Source organism: Protopterus annectens, chromosome 14.part0 (assembly GCF_019279795.1).
Source record: "Protopterus annectens isolate FY-2018-M chromosome 14.part0, PAN1.0, whole genome shotgun sequence".
Taxonomy (NCBI): domain Eukaryota; kingdom Metazoa; phylum Chordata; order Ceratodontiformes; family Protopteridae; genus Protopterus; species Protopterus annectens.
In genome coordinates, this window is record NC_056748.1 from 772,581,043 (window position 1) to 772,603,542 (window position 22,500).

At 42.5% G+C, this 22,500-nt stretch overlaps 1 protein-coding gene across 1 annotated transcript in view; it reads right to left on the bottom strand.

Moving 5' to 3' along the window:
- LOC122789234 (mitochondrial import inner membrane translocase subunit Tim23-like) overlaps positions 1–22,500 on the bottom strand; it is a 551,726-nt gene that overhangs the window by 446,127 nt on the left and 83,099 nt on the right. The gene's annotated exons all lie outside the window — the stretch shown is intronic.

Consider the following 22,500-nt stretch of genomic DNA (forward strand, 5'->3'; position numbering starts at 1 on the left):
ATGTCAGGTGCCCCCAAGTAAGTAGGCAATACATATTGCTAATAAAACATATAAAAGGAATAAAAGGAATACCTTCAGTTACAAGCCAATACACCACAAAGGTTGTACAGGATAGAAAGGTATAGAAAAGTTCAGCTAGGTCAGATGGGATGGAGGGAGGTTAACCTGGACTGCAGCAGTGTGAACACTCGAACATCTACATTTATGGTAGGTACAAAACTGTACTATGTTCATAGTGTTACACTGCTGCAGTCATCACACTTGGGTTGAATCCCAAAGCTAAGGATAGGTGGTGGAACTAAACAGGGTTTGGAGAAGCTAGTAGGCCCTGCAGAACTGCAGTGGCAAAGCCAGCTCTGGTTTTAGAGTATAGAGATAAGTGATGGTGCTTAGTGAAGGTGTGCACTGAACTCCAAGTTGCAGCCTCCAAAATATCCTTGGCTGGTACCCCTCTGAGGAAGGCTATTGATGTTGCTGTAGCCCTGGTGGAATGGGGCTTAATATTACCAGGTACAGGTTTCCCATGGTGTGTGTAGCAGAAACGGATACAATGTCCTATACATTTTGAAATGGTCTGTTTTGAGATGGCCTTTCCTTGTGATCCTGCAGCATAGGATACAAAGAGCTGGTCAGATTTTCTGAAAACCTTAGTTTTATCCAAATAATAAAGTAATTGCCTGTGAATGTCCAAAGAGTGTGGGAGCCTTTCCCCTTTGTTCTGGGGGTTTTGATAAAAGGTGGGCAAATGAATGGTTTGGTTTAGGGCCACACTGGATACCACCTTTGGCATAAAGGAAGGATTAGTTCATAAAGCGACTCTGTCTTGATGAAAAATAATGAAAGGCTCCACTGCCATTAGGTCCTGTAGCTCAGAGACTCTTCGTGCTGAAGTTATTGCTAGCAGCAGGGCAGTTTTCCATGATAGAAACTGTAAATCAGCTGTAAAAGCTGGTTCAAAGGGCGGTAGTGTAAGTTTTTCCAAAACAAAGTTGAGATCCCAAGTTGGTGTTGATGCTCTCCAGGGCGGTCTTATGTTCTTAGCCCCTCTCAGGTACTGTCTTAACTGATGTGAAAATATAGGAGGATCCGTGTTGTATTGAGCTGAAATAGCTGAGGCGTGGATGTTAATAGATGAAAAGGAAAGTCCGTTGTGCAACATCTCAGTTAAATATTGTAGAATCTGAGGAATATTTGGGACAAGGGGATTTTGGCCTTTAGCCTGGTTCCAGGCGCAGAATCTTTTCCATTTGTCTGAATAGGCTTTCCTGGTGCTGGGCCTCCTGGCCTTCAGAATGACATCCATAACAGCTTTAGAGAGAAGTGTTGACTGGTTGTTTAGGTAATTTGCCATGCAGCCAGATTTAAAGTCTTGAGCTGGCTGTGTAGAATCTGATTGTTTTGCTGAGTGAGCAGGTGAGGAATTTGAGGTAAAATCCATGGTGGGCCTTGAGCCATGTTCCTTAGTATTGGATACCAGTGTTGGCGTGGCCAGTCTGGAGCAATGCGTATCATTTGTGGCCTCTCTAATCTGGCTTTCAGCAGCACCTTTGCCAGAAGAGGCAGTGGAGGAAAGGCATACACTGTTAAATGTTTTCCAACTGAATGAGAGGGCGTCCACTTTCCAAGCTAGGGTGTGGTATGTCCTTGTGCAAAATTTCTGTAGTTGGTAGTTTTGGGGGGGGGGGGGGGAGGCAAACAGATCTATGTCTGGGCTCCCGCATTTATGAGTTATTGCGAATACTTGTGGATCTAGTTTCCACTCGTGAGGATCTATGATGTTTCTGCTTAGATCGTCTGCCAATGTGTTTTTCTTTCCTGGCAGGAATTGTGCTTGTAGTTGAACTTGGTAGGTCAGTGCTGTGTTCCACAAGGTCATTGCTTGCCTGCATAGGGGGTAGGAATGTGTGCCTCCTTGCTTGTTTATGTACCACATCACTGTGGTGTTGTCCGTCTTTATTAGCTGTCCTGGATGTAGGAGGTCCTTGAAAACTGTTAGGGCATTTTGTACAGCTAGCATCTCTTTTTGATAGATATGTAAATGCCTTTGATCTGCAGACCATTTGCCCTGAATATACTGTCCTGCCTGTGTGCTCCCCAGGCATAATCCGATGCATCTGTTATAGTTTGCCTGGCTGTGGGTAAGGTAAAAGGCTGACCCTTGTTGAGGTGACATGCCTAAGCCCACCATAGAAACTCCTGTTGAAGGCAGGGAATGAGTTGTATTATTGTTTCCAAGCTGTGGTTGTGTCGAGTCCATACGCTTTTCAGGTACCATTGTAATTTCCTCATATGCAGTTTTGCATATGGTATTACTAGTATGCAAGATGCCATGAATCCCAAGGCCTGCAGAATTTTTCTTGCAGGGAGTTGGGTCTTTGTTGCCATCATTTTGAAGTATTGAGTCAGTTGTCCTTGCTTGTCTGGCATGAGATAAGCCATCTGGGCCATTGTATTTAAGCTGGCACCCAGGAATATTATGTCTTGTGAGGGCACTAGTTTTGACTTCTTTTCGTTTACTGTGTACCCTAGGCAACTTAATAGGTTTTTGACAAACGCCAGATGTTTTAAGTGTCCTTGCTTTCTGCTTGAATAAGGCAGTCGTCCAGGTATGGATATATTTGAATTCCTCTTTGTCTGCAGTATGCAATTACTGGTGTCAGGCATTTTGTGAAGACCCTGGGTGCAGTAGATAAGCTAAAGGGCAGTGCAGAGAATTGGTAATGGGTTGAACCTGCTATAAATCGGAGGTATCTTCTGCAATTTTGTCTGATAGGGACATGCAGGTATGCCTCCTTGAGGTCCAACGTTACTAGCTAAGCCTTCTTGCCCAGCATGGGAAGAAGTTGCTGTAGTGTTAGCATCTTGAATTTGGGTACTTCCAGATATGTGTTTAGAATTGAGAGGTCCAGAATGGGTCTCCAGGCTTTGTCCTTTCGGGGAACTAGAAAGAGTCTTGAGTAAAATCCTCATCCTTGCTCCTGTGTAGGAACCTGTTGAATGGCTCTCATGTCTATGAGAGCTGTAATTTGTTTTTGAGCCTCTGCCCATTGATTTGGTGGCAGGTTTGGCATTCCTTTCATCCTTGGTAAAGTGTGAAAGTGGAATCTGTATCCTTGAGATACAATATTTAGGACCCATTTGGCTTTTGTGATGATGCGCCAGTTGTCTGCAGAAAGTGCTAGTTTTCCTCCCAAGAGAGCTGCCAAGAGGGATTTGCTTGGCAGTCTGAGGGGTAAGATATTGTGTTTGTCTTCTGGTAGTTTGAGACCTGTCTTCTTGTCCTTTCTGGGTTGTGGCACCCCATTGTCGAGGCTTGTAAGAGCCTTGTGACTGACCTCTACCCCTTGGGCTTCTGTATTTGCCCCTCTGTGGTCTGTCAAAAGCTGGAAAGGACCAGTTTTTGGTTGGCCAATTTCTGCTGAAACGAGGGGGTTGAACCTGTAAAAAAAATCCTTGACAGTCTGCATAGACTTTGCCTTATCCTCCACTTTCTTTAAAACTTCTTCTGCTTTTACACCAAATAAAACATCCTGCTGTAAAGGCGCATCCAATAACTTTGCTTTAACATGATCAGGTAAAGTTTGTTCTTTTAACCAAGCATGCCTACGTACGACAGACCCTGTCACTGCTGCTCTACAAGAAGCTTCCAATGAATCAAATCCACATTGCAAAGTATGTTTTCCCACTTGTTCAGCTGCATGCAACAAATCTTGCATTTCCTTGTAATCAGGCTGCTCTGTATATGTGATCATTTTTTGTTTTAATTGAGACATCAAATATTGGTGATATTTCAGCATGTGAAACTGGCAATTTAAGGCCCTCATAGCTAGAGTAGCTGAAGTAAATACTTTCTTTCCCCATCTGTCTAGTATTCTAGAATCCCTTTCAGAGGGTACATGATTTTTAGCAATAGAGGCCTTAACCCCTTTGGGACCCTGGGAAATGGTTTCTGGGTCAGCAACAGGGCTTTTATATAGGAATTTGTGAGAGTCAGGGACTCTGTAGTATCTGTCTGGTTTGGCTGGTGCAGGAGGTAATGAATTTGGGTTAAGGCTAGATTCTGAATAAACATCATCCACAATGTCTAACACAGGTGGAATAGCAAGTGGTCTGTGCTGGGGTAGTAAAAGGAACTCTCGGAGCCTTTTCTTAGAATCAGAGTAATCCTGGCCTTCCCAGCGGAAATGTTCCCTCATAGTATGTAAAGTTTCCCTAAAAGAGTAGTCTTCTGGGGGAGATGCTGAAGGAATAGACTCTTCAGCATCAGAGTCTTCATAAGGGGGAAAAGAATATTCCTGTTCTTCAGAAGAATCTGAGGAAATTGAAACCTGGTCAGAGGAAGCGTAGTCCTCCTCCTGTCTAGGCCTTTTATCAGGAGGGGGATGGGAACCCCTGATTAGGGTAATTAAGTCTTCAGCCATCTTAAGCATCTGTTTCTTAGGCATGGGGCCTTGTACTGGAGACTGATGTAGTCTTCTTTGCTTTTAAAGGAGTTTTCAGCTTTGCATAGGATTTAATAGTGAGTGTAGTCGGTCTGAAGACACCTACTGCAACTGAAGGCGTTTCAACTGCACCGGAATCTCCTTCAGCCATGGAGGAGTCGGAAGGGCCTAAAGATAAAGGTTGTGGAGGCCTAGCAATCTCCACTTGGGAATCGGATGCCGCCTGGGGTTCTAAATCAGTGGTCGTCAGGGGCTGCGTAGGTGTCTCACTGAAAACCAGAGAACCGGCGACTGGCCTAGCAGAGGCCTCGGAGTCTGGTTTGGGTATTGGCTGCCTGTCCTTATCTTTCTGTTTTTTATGCATTCCGGTAGTCGGCTGCTCCGACGGCATGGTATAATTAAATTTCCTACCAAAATAATGTCGGGCGAAATCAAACCAACGTTTTATAGTTAGTTTGTTAAACCTAGCACAAAACCGACAACCTGCGACATCGTGGTCTGGGCCTAGGCAAGGAATACAATAAGAATGAAAGTCCTTATGAGGTATTTGCTTCCCACAAGAATGCAATTGTTAACTTTTTCTGACATCGGACTGAGGCAAGAAAAGGTTCCCCAATGGGGTACTTAGCTTTATTGAAGACTTTGATCTGAAATTCGATTTGAAAATTTCAGGAGTCGACCGACCGGCACTTGCGAACTGCTTCTGTTTCGGGCACCGTGCGGCAAGAAAGACTGAAGAAAATGGCGTTGGCTGCCTCTTATATACCCCTGGCGCACTGACGTGAGGGAAGAAGCGACAGCAACCGACGCCGGACCAAGACGTTGGAACTCTGGCCGACTGCGGGACCGCCTGACGGCAGGATAACCCAAGTGTGATGACTGCAGCAGTGTAACACGATGAACATCATGACATCAACAGCCATGACCATCTTTTCTTGCTCATTCTTTTGCAATTTGGCTCTCACTTTGGGAACAAATAACATAGCATCTTCAAAGTGGGTGCAAGCAAAAGACATCTCGAAATTTTCAAACTTATGATGCCCAAAACAAGGCATTCCTATGAATGGTTATTCCAGTCATGTTTGCTTGGGCATTATGAGCCAAGCGCACAGACTCTAAATGAAAAAAGACATGGTAGCACCTTATCTGCTAATGTGCATTAGAATTGGATTCTATGGGTCATGTAATTAAAGCACCTTGATAAAACAAGGTACAACATGTTTCACCTCAACAGACTAAAGCTTTATAATTCTAATCAGATGGCTGCACGAAAGGATTTTCATAAAATCAAGCTGCTTAGTGGAGTCTCAGTCCAACATTCTCAGTCCTTTGGAGACTGAAGGATCCTGTTAAGTCTTCTTATTTCCATATCCTCTACACAATAAGAGGAACCACCTATCAGCCACTGGTGCCACCCAAGAGGAATGTTAGGTAAACTGAAAGCATCTTTAAGGATTTTCTGTAATGGATAGATTGGGTTAATTGGCTAATCTCCCTACAGACTCGACTCATTAGCTTGCAAAGCCCCCAGAGTTTGAGTCTTTAGGATTGGAAAAGGGGTAATACTCCACATCAAATCTTGATAGCAGGGGTGCATAAATATTTCCTCTTGAAACATTTTTTCTTGGTAATGTCTGCAGGGAAAATGTCCAAGGGGGAGGAACAGCAGCCAACATCAAATACCCAATGTTCAAATAACTTTCTGCTCCCTTGGCCCTCTAGAGAAAGAGAGAGACTAAAGGACTCAGATCTGTGTCGGTCAGTGGCTAAGACACATCAATGAGACTGGGTCAATAAGCATGGTCAAGAAATCTGTTCTTTTCTCAGCAACATCTACCAGACTCCTGGCCCTGAGATATCTGGCAATTCAGAGATCACTTCTACCTAGAAATTTGATACAGAGTCTCCATCATAGCATAAAGGATGTTGGTGACAACAAAGAAGGCCATTTTAAGGCCAAAACACTGAATGCTGAAATCACTAACATCCCAAACAGAGCCAAAGGCATCAAGGTTAAGGCCTCAACATTAATGGCCTCAAACTTAGTAGTGTTTGGCACGGAGACTACATATTGTCAACAAGACTGCTGATGCCAAGACAATCACAGAAATCTATGCCAAAGAAGCCTGCAGTGGCAAAGCCAGTCAGATTAAGGGAAGCTACAGCCTTGTCAATTAGGTAAATCCTTAAGAAAAATGTAAATAAAAATACCCACTCCCATGAAAAAAAGACAGCACAAAAACAGGGGGAAGGAGGGAGAACGTCCCTATTGCAACAGTGCTCTATTCAAACAACCGCCACTATAATAGGTTAACTCACACAACTGTACTTTGCTTATCATTAGATCACTGCTGAAGTACCCTAAGCCATATGGGTAGATTACCAGGGCTTAGAAAGAAAGGGGGAAGCAGAAGGGTCAGAGTCCAAGAGCCCCTGGAGAATAGTCCTAGTAAAACCTGCTCTGGGCCTAGAAAAGAAATCTAAATGTGTAATGTTTTATAAATGTTAACACACACAACTAAATTTGATGCATCTACAAGCCTTAGATTTCACCCCTTTCCAAAAAAGGCAGAGAAACCAAAGCCCTGGTAGAATGGACCCAGACCTTGCCTAGATGTGACTTATGTTAAGCATAACAGCAGCATGTTGCAACAGCTTGAAAACTGCTGGACACAGCTGATCCAAGCTACTAAACATTTTAGTCCCCTCAAGGCAGTATTAGACCTGCGAGTATCCAGAATATGTAATAACCTTTCTCCATGGGATCTGGAAGAAAAAAAAAAAATAGGGAGATGAATAGCCTGACTCAGATTAAACTCTGAAACCACATTGAGAACAAATCCTTCATTTATGCCTAAAGTCATAGCCTTATGAAAACTGAGATAAGGAAGACTCAACACACAAGCCTGTAACTCAAGACACTCTTCTTGCTGAGAGCAAGAGTAATGCATGACACTGTTTTCCAAGTTAACTTCTTTCAATTCAGCCTTGTGAGCTGATTCAAATGGAAAAAGTGAAAATTTCCCTAGGGAAAAAAATGTAGAACCCACGGAGTCAGCCCCTGCTTTCTAGGCAGCCAGATACGCAAAACCCTTTCAAAAATTGTTTTGAGTTGAAGCGGGGAAGAAACCAAGGATCCACTGGCAGACAAGCAAAGATGGCTGAATGCGAATCTTGATACAAGAGCAAGAAGGGCCAGAGCATAATTCAGACAATATTGTAGAATGAGGGGCATCTGAGTATTAAAAAGGGTCCTTGTTCTTATTTTGCGCCAACTAAAATATTTTCCACTTAACCATTTAAGGTTTTCTAGTAGCAAGTTTTATTCTTGTTTAATACCTACAACACATCCTCAGAAAATCAGTTTTAATACCTTTTGAGCACTATCACCCAGTCAGTCAACTGAACTCAAAGGCAGGGATATATCAAACAACTCTGTCTTGTGGGAGCCATTCTGCAAAAAAAAACAATTGGAAATGGCCAAGGATAATTACTAAGGGAAGGGGGAATATCACAATAATGTGGTACATGGAGGGGGGGGGGGGGGTACCAGATCATACTGTGGTAACTTGGGAAGTAGCATCTCACAGTCTATCCCTTCAGGCTATCTGCATTCTGTTGGAGCAAAACATAGCTGCAGACAAAGTGAGCAGAACCAGGACAGACCTTCACAAACTGAATGAGGGAGGGGGGCTGTGCCTTCCAGGAACTGATCCAACTGCTCCAATTCACATCAAGCAGTTAAAGAAATTCTGCTCCAGGATTCCTTGCAAGAATACCAGAAGATAGATTCCTTCTCATTCCCATGGCTGGGAATGTTCTCGTTCATCATTCCACCTCTACCTCTGGTAACAAAGTTATTCTAAACTTACAGAAGGAATCTCCAAAAATTACTGGGAGGATTACTTTTTAGGAGAGGCAACAGTGATTGTCTGCAATTACTAGCAGACAGCCTGCAGTCCAAAGATGGTTTAGAAATTTCAGAGCATTTAATACTGCCATCACTTCTTGATACTTGTGTTTTCCTAAGTTTTGCTTGTTCCACAGACCCTGAACTTTCACTCTCTTGGAAAAGGTTCCCCAAGCAAAACTTGAGGAATCTGCGATTACAGACTTGGGAGCTAGAAGGGAAAATGGGAGATGTGGGATGAAAGAGAACTGGTCCACCTACCAAAGTAAGTCCTTTTCACAACCTCAACACTGGGATCTGAAAAGAAGCTGAGTGCTGGTGTTTAGTCCAAACAGACTTGAACCAGAGAATTTTTCTCTTGTGAAATCTGCCCAGAGGAATCATGAGAATTGTAGAGGTCATGAAACCGAGAATTCCAAGTTATTCCCTGGCTGAAGTCAGAGATGGTTTGGAAAAAAAAAAAAGACAAAAAAAAAAAAAAAAAAAAAAAAAAGTAATGGTCTGTTTTGTCCTGAGGAAGAAAAGTACTAGTTAAGTATGCATCCATAAAGCATCCCAGAAATGCTATTCTGTGATAAAGGATGAAAAGTTTCTGTACGTTTACCTACCCACTGAGGAGAAGGTCCCAAGCAACAGATTCTTGGAAATTTGAAAAAAAAGTGTCTTCAAATATAAATCAGTCATCTTAATATGGGAAAATACTATTGCCTTACAACCTGCCATGCACTAATACTGGTGCCAGATATATTGTAAATACCCTTAGAACTGTAGACTTATTTTATTTACTTACTGACATCTGATCACCAGGAAAGTCTGACTGGGTAGGAGCTAATTTTCAGCAGAGGCCCAGGGGGGAAGCGCCAAAGTATTACAAAACATTTTAAGAACAATTTTATAGTCTTAAAAAAGGCAATGAACAACTACAGTTTAAATAATTATACCAAATTAGACACCACAAAAATACTGGTTAAGAAGAGAGAAATGTTATATGCTAATTATTTAATCGTTAGAGACATTTTAGCCAGTTTAGAGAGAAATTAAAGGTACATTAGTATAATACAAACGGGAAAGTACAGTTGTGTACACTTAAAATAAATGTAGATGTTAGAGTGTATTCACTGCTGCAATAATCACCTGTGGGTTATCCCTGTTGAGGTAGCCCTCAGCCAGCCCGAATACCAGAGTCAAGGTTTTTCTGTGTCGGCTGCTGTCGCTTGCTGCCTGATGTCAGGTCGACAGTGCTATAAAGGAAGGCAGCCAACGCCATTACATCAGTTTTTCTTTCCCTAACCAGTCAGAGGCCCAAGTAAATATGGTAAAGTGGTCTTGGTGGCTAAAAGCCACCATTAGAAAAACATATGTCTCCCTAAAGAAAGGGGATATAAGGGGAAGGAGGGTGGGAAACCAGGACTGCAGCAGTGAATACACTCGAACATCTACATTTATGGTAAGTGTACACAACTGTACTATGTTCTTTGTGTTTCACTGTTGCAGTCATCAACTGTGGGATGATTCCCAAAGCTGAGGGGAGGTAGGATAATTAAGAGACCTAGGAATGGGTCAGCATGCCCTGCAGAACTGCAGAGGCAAACCCTGCCCTAGCCTTGGAAAACAGAGGTAGGTGGTAATGCTTGGTAAAGGTATGGGCATCAGTTCAGGTGGCAGCTTCCAAGATGTCCCTGGTGGGAACACCTCTGAGGAATGCAGTGGAAGTGGAGGCTGCCCTAGTGGAATGGGTTTGAATAGACTTGGGGGAGGGGGGGTTACCATGCAATCTGTTACAGAAATGGATATATAGTGCAATATCCATTTGGAAATGGTTTGTTTGGAAATGGGCTTCTCCTTTGCCTCGGGGCAAAGCTGACAAGTAGTTGGTGTGTTTTCTTGAAGGGTTTAGTACGGTCCAGATAGTATCGGAGCTGTCTGTGCAAGTCTAGTGAGTGCAGAATTTTTTCCCCCTTGTTTTGAGGGTTAGGAAAGAAAGTGGGTAGATATATGGCCTGGTTGAGGGTTACATTAGATACCACCTTGGGCATAAAGGAGGGATTAGTCCTCAGGGAGACCCTGTCAGCATGGAAGATGATGAAAGGCTCAAAGGCCATCAGTGCCTGAAGTTCTGAAACCCTTCTGGCTGAGGTGATAGCTAGGAGAAAAGCAGTCTTCCAGGAGAGGTATCTTAGTTCTGCTGAAGTAGCAGGTTCAAAGGGAGGTAAAGTTAGTTTTCCCAAAACATAATTCAGGTCCCAGGCTGGAGTGGGTGGCCTTCTGAGAGGTCTGATACTAGAAGCCCCTCTGAGGAATTGTTTAATCAAGGAATGGGAGAACACGGGCTGTTCTGTATCAAAATGAACTGAAATGGCAGAGGCATGGATTTTAACAGAGGAGAAGCACAGGCAACTATTAAGTAGCTCCGCAAGGTAGTCCAGGATAAGAGGAATGGAAGGTTGTGAGGTATTGCCCCTTCTGGACTGGATCCAGGAGCAGAATCTTTTCCATTTTCCTGCAGAAGATTTTCTGGTGCTGGCCCTTCTACCCTCTGTGATGATGTATAGGACCTGTTTGCTTAACAGGGGCCCCTCATTTGTCTTTAGAGTATTAGCCATGCTGACAGTTTGAGAGTCTGAAAGTTTAGGTGCAGCACCCCACCCCCCACCTGAGTTAAGAGGTCTGAGATCAGGGGAAGCTGTCTGGGAGCCTGTAAGGTCAGGCTGCACAGTAAGGGGTAACAATGTTGTCTGGGCCAATCTGGAGCAAGGAGGATGGCCTTTGGTCTCTCCTCCCTTATTTTGATCAGTACCCTTTGGAACAACAGGCAGAGGAGGGAATGCGTACACAAAGAGTGTGTTCCAAGGGAAGGTCAAGGCATCCACTTTCCACGCTAAGTGGTGATATTCCCTGCTACAGAATTTTTTCAGCTGATGGTTGAGATGCTAAGCAAAGAGATCCACCTCTGGAGTCCCCCACACCTGAGTGATTTGTAAACATTTTTCTGTGGAGCTGCCATTTGTGCAGGTCCAGTAAGTTTCTGCTCAAGTGGTCTGCCAGTGTTGTTGATCCTCGATAGGTATTGGGATATCAGGTGTAGCCCCATGGAAGAGGCTGTCAGACAGAGGTTCATAGCTACCCTGCACAGAAGGTAAGATTGGGTCCCTCCCTGTTTTTTGATGTACCACATTACTGTGGTGTTGTCCGTTTTGATAAGGAGAAGCCCCTGGCTTGAGATGGGGTTTGAAGGATGTCCGAGCCTTTTGTACGGCCATCATTTCCTTCTGGTTGATGTGTAAGGGAAGGTGCTTGGCATCCCAAAGACCTTGGGTGCGCCTGCCTTGTAATAGAGTGTTCCAAGCTATGTCTGAAGCGTCGGCGATAATGGTCTGCCCGGTTGGGCGGAGGGTGAAGGTAAGACCCTTGTTCTGGGCACAGGCCCCTGCCCACTAGAGAAACTCGGCCCTTATACAGTAGAGGTTGAGTGCGCTGACGCCAAATGTTCTTTAGGTACCACTGAAGTTCTCTCATGTGAAGCCTGACCACAGAAATTAGAAGGATGCAAGATGCCACGTACCCAAAGGCTTGCAGGAACTTCCTCGCAGTGAGGGGCCTTCTGTAAGCCAGCTGGGTAAAATAAGCAGGAAGAAAGCTCTGTTTTTCTGGGGATAGGAAAACCATTTGGGATGCTGTGTCCAGCAGTGCTCCCAAGAAAATATCTTCCTGGAGGGTGTTGCTTCGATTTATTCTCGTTGATGGTGGACCCTAAGAAGATTAGGAGGATTTTGACAAAGAGGAGGTCCTTGAGAAGCTTTTCTTTGCAATCTGAATGAGGCAGTCATCCAGATAAGGGTAAATTTGTATATTTTTCTGTCTGCAAAAGGCTATGGCCAGGGCTAAGCATTTGGTGAATTACCTCGGAGCAGTAGATAAGTCAAAGGGCAATGCAGAGAACTGAAAGTGTTGTGAGCCTACTCTGAAGTGAAGTGAAGGAATTTCCTACAGGATTCCATTATGGGGATGTGGAGATAGGCATCTTTTAGACCTAGGGCAACTAACCAGGCATATTTTGTCAGCATAGGCAGCAGCTGTAGCAAAGTTAGCATTTTGAATTTGGAGACCAGCAGGAAGGTGTTCAGAATGGATAGATCAAGGGATGGGGCATCAAGTGCCCTCTTTTCTGGGAACAAGGAATAGTCTGGAATAAAAGCCTTTGCCTGTTTGATCTGAGGGCACAGGTTCTACTGTCCCTTGGGATATGAGAGAGTGTGGACTTGTTTTAATGCCTCTGCCCACTAATTTGGAGGCAAGTCTGGGTACCCTCTTAGAAATGGGAGTTCATTGAAGGACAATTTATATCCCTGAGAAATTATCTTCAAGACCCATTGGCCCTTTGTTACAGAAAGTCAATTTTCTTTGCAAAGGGAGAGCCTTCCTCCTAGTTTTTGGTGAGTGGAAAGAGGGCAGAGGGAGTCATTGAGAATTTCTGCCATAGAGAGATAGCTTAGAACTCTGTGGCTTTGGAGTGGAATTGGTCCACTGTCTGGTTCTCTGCAGTCCCTGGGATAGGAGTCTGGGTGGTCTGTCCTTGCGGGGCTTAACTTGCCCCTGTCTGCTAGGTGCAGGAAAGGACCAGTGTTTTGAGGGAAAATTCCTGCTGAACCTAGAAGGCTGTACCTGAAGGAAATCTTTTACTGTTTCCATAGATTTTGCTTTGTCTTCCATCTGTTTTAGCACATCTTCTGCTTTTACTCCAAACAAGCGGTCCTTAGCCAAGGGTGCATCAATTAATTTAGATTTGACATGATCAGGGAGAGGCTGTTCTTTCAACCATGCATGTCTCCTAATGACAGATCCTGACACTGCTGCCCTGCTTGAGGCTGCTAGGGCATCATATCCACAGTGTAAGGAGCGTTTAGCCACCTGACAAGAAGAGTGCAGTAAATTTGCTAACTCTTTCAAATTAGCACAGTCAGGAATGGTTGAAATCTTTTGTTTTAATAGTTCCAAAGTGTGTTGTTAATATTTTAACATGTGGAACTGAGAGTCGAGTGCTCTGATAGCTAAGGTTGCAGAGATGTATACATTTTTACCCCATCTGTCCAGAGCTCTGGAGTCCTTGTCAGAAGGAACAGGATTCTTTGCTGCACTAACCTTAGTTCCTTTTGGTCCCTGTGTAATGACCTCGAGGTCTACAGCAGGATTTCTGTACAGGTATTTCTGAGAATCTGGTACTCCAGTACCGGTTAGGTTTTCTGAGAGCAGGTAGGAGGGCATCATGATTTAAGCTGGATTCATAGAAGACAACCACCACCTCTAAGATTGCAGGGATGGCCAAGGGTCTGTGCTGGGGCAGGTCTAGAAACTCAGTCTTTTCTTAGACTGAGGAAAGTCCTGGGATTCCCAGTGGAAAATGTTCCCCGAGGGTGTGAAGGGTTTCCTCAAAAGAAAGATCTTCTGGTGGGGAGGCAGAAGGAATGGATTCCTCTGCATCTGAATCCTCATAAGCAGTCAAGAGGTTGTTGTGGTTCTTCAAAATCTGAATAATCAGACTCCTCAGAATCCTGTTCCGTCAGTATTTCAGGAAAAAGGTCTTGTTTCCTTTTAGAAGGTGTGGCCCAACTACCCCTGATAAGGGTGATAGATCCTCCGCCATTTTAAGCATTTGAGCTTGGGGTGGTGGAGCAGGAGTAAAATGGTGGGTAGAGGTAGATTTCATAGGAGTGGCCTTACTTCTAGGCCTAAGAGTATCCATCGGTCTGAGAGAAATGGTGGTCAAAGAAGACGTTTTTTTGTCTAGATTCGGTAGTGCGAAACACCTCCTCGGAAGCTGGTGCCAGCGTCGCGGCTCTGGACCCAACCGAGGCTGGCACAACCAAAGGCTCAGAAGATGGATGATTTCTGTGGCATACCGGACTCCAAAAGGGCCTTGGTAGAGGCCTACGAAGGTACCGAATCGGTCAGGGGCTGACAAGGCGCCTCACTGAAATCCGGAGAAATAACGACCTGCTTAGCTGTAGAGTCATTGGAAGGCTTAGCCTTGTGTGGTCTGTCTCTATTTTTATCCTTATGTTTTTTTCAGAATGTCTATGGATTGATGGCCGATGGATGCCATTTTGGAATGCGAAGACGGGAGACTAAAATACCTGGCTACAATATATGAATGGAAGTCACGGTTTGATATTTGCTTTCCACAGGCGAGACAATTGTTAACTTTTTCAGACATCGGTTAGTGCAAGAAAAAAGGATCCCAATGGGGTACTTTGCTTTAGATGTTTTCAGCTATAATTCAAACTCTGGTAGCAACCGACCAGCACACTTGCGAACTGCTTCTGCTATGGGCTCCACGGCAAGAAAGACTGATGTAATGGCATTGGCTGCCTTCCTTTATAGCACCGATGACCTGATGTCAGGCAGCAAGCAACAGCAGCCGACACAGAAAAACATTGACTGGTATTCAGGCCAGCTGAGGGCTACCACAACAGGGATAACCCACAGGTGATGACTGCAACAGTGAAACATGACGAACATCTGCAATAAACTGAGAGAAAAGCAGGGTTATGGTACATTTAGTAAGAAACCCGGGGGGAGAGAAATTAATAGAAGTGAGTGAAGAATGGAGAACAAGGAAATGTAAGGAAAGAATAGGTGTTTGTTCACATTTAGGGATATAGTTTATCCTGGTGTCAAGCAAGAACAGAACCAAACTTGGTCTAAAAATTCTTTCATAATGGTTTTGAAGGGTGGGAGGGTATTGCCCTGATGGACAGAGATAAAAAGTTCCAGACCTTAGCAACATGGTACGAGTACACACAAGGCCCAGCAGATCTGATAGATTTCTAGACAGACAGGAGTTTGGTCACTGGACTGCAAGGACCGACTGGGAACATAGTAGTGTAGAATGTTTAGTGATAGACAAGCAGGTGGATTCTGGAAAAGTTTTACAGGTGGTAACAAGCTGTTTATATGTTAGTTGATCGGGTTGTTCTAAACCAATTTAGTCTTTTTTGTGGTATACAATGGTGGGTTCTGAAAGTGGTACTTGCTGCAAATGTATCAACTTTGTTATGGCACTGTTCAAAGTTTTAAATTTTGTGATGTCTGTAGGTTAGTGAAGATGGAAAAGCCATAAAGAAGTGTAGGAAGAGAATGATTAGTGGCAAGTGTAGCTTGTCAGTGAGAGAGTATATAAAAAGCATCCCTAGCTTTTGATGATTTTTTTTTTCCATTCTGTATATGCAAGTCAAATTATATATTATAAATCGACTACCATCCCTAATAACTTGCTATGAGAAGTGACTATCAAGAAAAGACTTCATTTTTTTTTAATGGGAAAGGGATTTGGGGAAAGTAGTGGGATTTTTGTTTTGTTTGTTTTAGGGGTGATCACGAGTTGTAAGTTACAAAGCCATGTTTCAGTTTATATTAAAGTTTCCAGAGTATTTGAGGTCTGCCATGTTATCAGATGTGCAAATGAGTGTGGAGTCGTCTGTGTACTGTATTATGGAGGCTTGTTGTGTGGAGGTGTTGTTGAAAATGTTTAAGAGGTGGAACTAAGGATAGAGCCTTGTGGTACACGGGTGGTGACTGGGAGGTAAGAAGAGAGGGTGGAGTGCCATTTTACTGACCGATACCTGTTGGACTGGTAGCCTTTGACCATAAAAGGGTGGGCTGAGAGAGACCTAATTAGTTTATCACACTTCAAATGTCCTATGTCAAAGGCTTTAGACAAGTCCAAAATAAGGTGGAGACTGGTTTGCAGTTAGCTCTAGCTTTACTGACAGTACCGATACAGGTTAGAAGTGCAGTACTAGTACTAGGGAGAGAACAGAAGCCATGTTGTCTGGGGTATAGGAGTTCTTCCTTTCAGAGAAAGCTTAGCAATTGCTTTTGAATACATTTTTCAAAAATTGTGGAGGGAGAATAAGACTGCTGTAAGTCTAAAGTGACTAATGTCTGTTGAATTTCCTCATTTGTGCAGAGAGAGAGAGAATGTGGGACCTTTTCCAGAGAGGAGGAACACAGGATTCCCGGACTGACCTATTTATAAGGATTGAGGCTATTATTTTAAAAAGGTACTTAATTGAAAAACCTTAAGCTGAAGAAGAGCATGCTTTGAGTGTAACAGTAGTTTTATATAGGATGTGGGCACAGGTTTGAAGATGAAAGTCGATGTGGTGAAATATGGTTGCTGAGCAGGGTTAGGATTAGATTTTGCAGCATCCTTGTTTAAAGATGCTATATTATCTATGCAGTAAGAGTTAAACTGCATTGTGGTTTTGAGTGATTTCGAGAGGAATTATTTGGAGGGGTTAGGGCTGAATTTATGGCCAGGATGCAAGACTTCTCTAATGGCTGTCCAGAATTTTTAGGGTTGTGTTTACCATTATTCTCAAAGTTATTAACATATAGTTTTTTGTCTTCATTAATTTGCTTTTTGTTATGACTGCAAACGATTTTGAAGTTTAAGATACTGTGGCATTTTATATTTTTTTCAATCGTCCCATGCTTTTTCGCAATCCTGCATTAGCATTCTACTCTAATAGGGCAGTGAAATTGCATCATTTGTTTTCAGTCTGTTCTTTCTACGGAGATGCAAGACTTGAGGATATTTCAGGAAAGATGTATTAATTTACAGCATCAACTAAGAGGAGGATTTTTAGGAAGTTCCAGTTATCAGATAAGGTAGTAACAAGCATTTCTGGGTTAAACTTGGAAAGACTGCATGTTATTTTATAAAAATGCTGTTTAAATGAATGTGTCAGCATTCACACAGATATAAAAGATAGATGGCCCAAAAGGGCAAGACAGAGAACTCAAAAATATTAGCCAGACACAGAAAATCTTAAAATGTCTGAAGTCTCTGAGAAATAAGACACTACAATAAGCATCTTTTAAATCTAGGGTTACGAACAAATGTTAAGGTGAAAGGAAATGTAACTGAGACCAAAGGGAAACCATCTTGAACTTTGGGACTTTGATGTGAAAGTTTAGAAAAGAAAATACAGGTCTAGGACTGGTCTCAGGGTTCCTTCTTTCTTTGGCACCAGAACTACATCCTCAAATTAAATCATTTCCTGGCGTGTTCCGAGGGAAACTGTTCTTTGACCCCAGAGCAAGCCTTTATTCCAGGACTTGAGGAAAACAGGAAAGTCTGATTTGACAAAGGATGAGGAAGAATCTCCTGTAAAGGAGGGAAGAGACTCCCAACTGCCAACTATGGCCTTTTTGAATGATTCTCTGAATGCATTTGTCTGAAGTTAAGTGATGACACAAAGGTAAACGAAGACACAAACTTAGGGAAATATTTAATGGGATGCCAGGTTGGGAAGGGAAAAAAAAACTTTAAAAGGACATTATACTAAGTCTCTTTAGGGTATTCTTGGTTATGGGAGTCTTCTCTCTTTTCTGACCCTCCCTGCCACTGCTTTTTGAAGTAATGTATGTATGAATCTGTTGGAGACCGTTTTCTTCTGTTTTTAATAAAAAGATAGGGAAATGAAAGAAAAGGAAGTATTAAAACTTTGCAAGGAGGGCCAAAATATCTGAGTGACCTCTGAATAAAATTCTGAGGAGGTCCTTAAAAGATATGACGAAAGACAGAACAGAGGACAAAACATAACTCCCTGTATAGGGAAGCATTCCAGACCTTAGTCTGGTAAACTTATGGATCCAGCTGCACCTAGTCTAGACACATTATCAAAGTAATGAGAACACATCAAGGAGTGTATGGCTACCAGAGAAAGAGAAGCTATTAAATTGAGAGATGTCTCAGTCTTCGAAGAAGGGAAGTCAGAAGTCCACTTCCTCTTGCGTTCAAAGGAAGCAAGCAAACACATTAGCTTGGCAACTCAGAAGTTTTAAAGGTTAAAGTAAAACAATATACTTCCCATATATATCAAAAACTTTCCCATCCATGTCAGAAGGAACAGGGTTAGCATTCTCAAGATGTTTGACAACAGATGGCTTTGCCCAAGAAAAAACCTGCAGGGTCCGATTAGGAATTTGAAAACACAACTGTCAATCTGGGGCACCTTATCAAATCTGTAAGACATTTTAGGGGCAGGAGTTTGACTGTCAGGCATACTGTGGGCTGTCAAGAAAACATCCTCCAGTGTTGGTATGACAGGAGCTACAGCTGTAGACAGAAAAAACTCCATCTGTAATGCGTCATAAAAATTCTGATGGAATATTGTCACTTCACTCTGTTCCAACTAAAATGAGGTCTTTCATTCTGGCTACAGTTTTTTTTTCTTCCAGAAAAAGATCATTCTTGGTAATGGTGATTGGGGGGGGCTTAAGAAAATTAAGAAAAAAAAAATCTTTAGAATCAGGATTTTCCATCCTGTAGTGTAAACCCTGGAAAAAATACAATTCCAGTTGAATTCTTGTCCTTCAGACTGGAAATTAGTATTTCAGAGAGAGAGAGAGAGAGAGAGAGAGGGAGGATTCTTTTTCTTTTGAAACTCAGTAAAGAATTGGAATTTCAAAGAATTAAAGGCTTGAAATAAGCCCTTACCACAACTCCGCCAATATTCCCGGTTCATCTTGTATTAAACAAAAGGATACATATGCCAAACTGTTTTCTTTTCCTAGGAGACCCCCTAGAAAAAGACGGCCCAAAGACTTGACTCTTCCCTGGGAATGAGGCACCTTAGCTTCACCTTACAGAGAAGCATTCTCAGTTCACTCGACAGAGAAGATTAATTTTCCCTTCAGCTTCAAGGAACAATGCCCAGTGGGATTTAGAAAAAATAAGCAGTCAGAGGTAACCAATTTTGCCATAGCAGAGTCACTCTTTGTTGGCTGATGCAGTGAGGAAGCTGCCTTGACTACAAAACACTCCTGTAAAACCTATTTCTTATAAACAGAAAATGGAAAAAACGAAGAGTCCAAAGCCTGCTCCATACTCTAGAAGAGTTCCTGATAAGCAGGTAGCAGAGCCTTGAACAGTTGTGTACCACCTGACAGGAAATTTAAAAGTTTGAAGTAAAAAGCTTTGTGTCGACCCCCAAACACTGAAGTCCAAGCCCCTATTTAACTTTACACAAAAATATAACAACTGTACAGAAAATGGATTTTAAAAAAGTTTTCTTCAAATGGGTACACCTGAGAAAAATTAACATCTGTGAAGAACATTTTAGATCTAAAGAAAATGTATCTTTTCTACAGAAAAGGTAAACTTTTCATTAGGAAATTTGCAAGGGGGAAGTTTTTCCCCTTTCCCAAAGGGGTACTTATCTACTCATCCTTGGTAAAGCACTAACTGATAGTCAAGTTACTCAAAACCCATAGTGAAGGCACACTTTCAATGGCAAGAAATTTCTGAAGGTTTGTTACCCTACCCACTCACTGACTTAATAGGTCTCTCATAGAGCTCTTCAGCTGGTTGAAAATGCCATAAAGCTTTGGACGCTGGCAGGTTGTCATATCACTGGCAGGATATAAACACAGCTTAGGCTACTGCAACGATGATCTAATGAAGAACATTTACGCTGAACTGTAGTGAAGTCAGAGTGCCTTGGCTAGCAGATGCAGAGATCAGGCACTCGCCCAGATAAGAATGCATGTATATGCCTTGAAATCTGCCCTGAATTACACATCCTGAAATGATCTGATCCATAATATGCATCTGGTCTCTTGGAGGTTGAGGAATTCAACATGGAAAGGGAGGATATGACCACTGTAAGTGTTGACTATCACAAAACATACAGGTTAAGAGTCTGAAATTACCGATTTGTAAGCTGAAACACATAGGGAAAGGTTGCCTCCCATTTTGAGGGGAAGGTCAGTGTGGGGATGGAGACATGTAGCATGTAAAGATGATCATAGAGACCTCTCCTCTTTTTAGTGTCTCCTTGCCAATACTGTAGTTTCGAAGACTTTTGCTAGCTTGACATAAGGGGTTTTTCCAACAAATAGTCTTGGAATGCATAGGTAGTTAATTTAGTATTTTGGAATAGGTGTCAAGAAAGTTGCTTGCCCCTTCACATTAATTTGCTTCTCTCTTCAAGCTTTTTAAGTACCTCAGCTAAGGAATTATCAAATGGAGTTTTTTTCTTCCAGAGAAGCATTTAATAGTTGAGCCTTTACACCCGCTGGAAAATTCTGAATCCTTACTCAAGCATTTCTACGCATGACAATCACAGTAGCCGCAGCTCTGAAAACCACATCCACTGCATCAAAGCAAATATCAAAAAGAATGTTTAGTGTCTTAGGAAGCAGAACTGAATTTCCAAACCTCAAAATTAGGGAGGCTGCCCAAAGATATCTTTACATTTATTTGAGATTTGCTAGCCAACTGCAAAGTCCCTTTTTAGCCATGACTTGGACAGTGAGGCAGGACAAATAATGATGAATAATACAGCATACAAAGACAAAATTACCACTTCGCACAGGAAATGAGCAGGAGACACAAGTGCAAAAGAAGTATGCCTACTACAGTATGTACAGCTGTAAGAAAAAAGAAGAAAAAAAATGTCTTGATGTTTACAGTTATTAGTTTAAGATAAATTGGGTGGCCACAGTGGTGCAGCAGTTAGCATTCCTGCCTCACAGCAAGAGGCGCTCCAGTTCGATCCTTGGCTGGTGTGCCTTCTGTGTGGAGTCTACATGTCCTCCCTGTGGTCGCGTGGGTTTCCTCCCATATCCCAAAGACATGCTGTAGGTAGATTGGACACTCTAAATTGGCCCTAGGCGTGAGTGCGTGTGCCTTCTGGGGAAGGTTGGGCGCTGGGCTGGCAAATAAACAACATAAAACTCCACTGCCTATCATAAGCGGACAGATGATCCGCTATGGCGACCCCTAACTGGGAAAAGCCGAAAGAAGAAGTTAAATAAGTTAAAAAGGCACTCTCTAAAGCACCCATGACTGGTGGGATGGCTAACAGGCTTTGGGGAATGCAAACAGAGGAGCTCATTTATTATTTATTTATTTCCAGTTTAATAACCGGGGAAGTCCACTGGGCCCGAAAGCCCGTTTTCAGTGGAGGCCCGGGGAGAAAAGCTCCATATTACAAACACATTGCACACAATTTACAAACAAGTAAAAACATTTTTATACACTTGTATTGTTAGCATAGAAGAAAAATATACATTGATATGAAATGCAAATGAAGTAAATAAGAGGAGAAGTGTAGGAAAAAGGAGGTGCAGCGAATGCCAGGAGGAGGATAAAAAGAACAGTTAGACAAAGATTCATTTTATGTTTCTGGTAAAAGATACATCTTATGGAAATGGTAAAAGATGTAGTGCAAGAATAGGCATATAGGCAGTGGGGAAGTGAAGATATAAAAAGAATTTACATAGAGTTTATACAGTGGGAAAAGAAGATAAAGAAGTAGAGGGTGGGGAGCTTGAAGAAAGAGTTGGAAGAAGAGGGGCAGGAGGGAGAAAATTTGAAACCGGGCTGTAATAGGATCTAGGCAGGAAGTATACAATTACATTTCCAGTTTTGGGAGAGGTGAGAATGGAGTAGAGATTTGAAATGTTCAGGGCTTGTAGTGACTCTTAGCAAGGGAGGAAGCAAGTTCCATTTTTTTGCTATAGTATAAGAAAGTAGAAGGTGGCCAGGGGGTCGTTTAGGTTTATGCACTGAAAGAAGATTTTGGTGGCCTAATCTTAGGGGCCTGAGAGGAGTGTAGAAAGGCAAGCTATTAGATAGTGCAGGGCAAGCAGTGGGTTTAAAAATTAGTTTGTGGGCAGTAGTAAGTTGGAGGTAATTATAATTATAATACATATGTTGTAAATCAGACTCCTCTTTACCTTCCCATTTGAAGAAATCTTCTGTTTTGGAAATATGACCTCCAAAAGAAATACCTCACTTGGGGAATCTGAGAAAGAAAGGGCATCCTATTATTCTGACTCACAGACTGTGGGAGAAGAAATTTGTGACACACAACTAATCTTTCTTGACCTGATTCAGACAGCATTTCTTCCTTGGATGAAGAAAGAACTCTCATAAATGAGAAGAGGCAAAGGGAAATAAACAGGACTAAATGGATTGGATAAGCCTTGAATAAGCCCTGCGCAAATGTAAGCCAATCCTCTAGAGTCCCTTTCTGAGAAGAGAGAGTAATAAGAGAAGACAGATGTTCGGTCTACTTAGGAGTAAGAAGATGGATGGTTTTGGTCTCAGCTGAAGGCTGACCCATCATAAGCAAC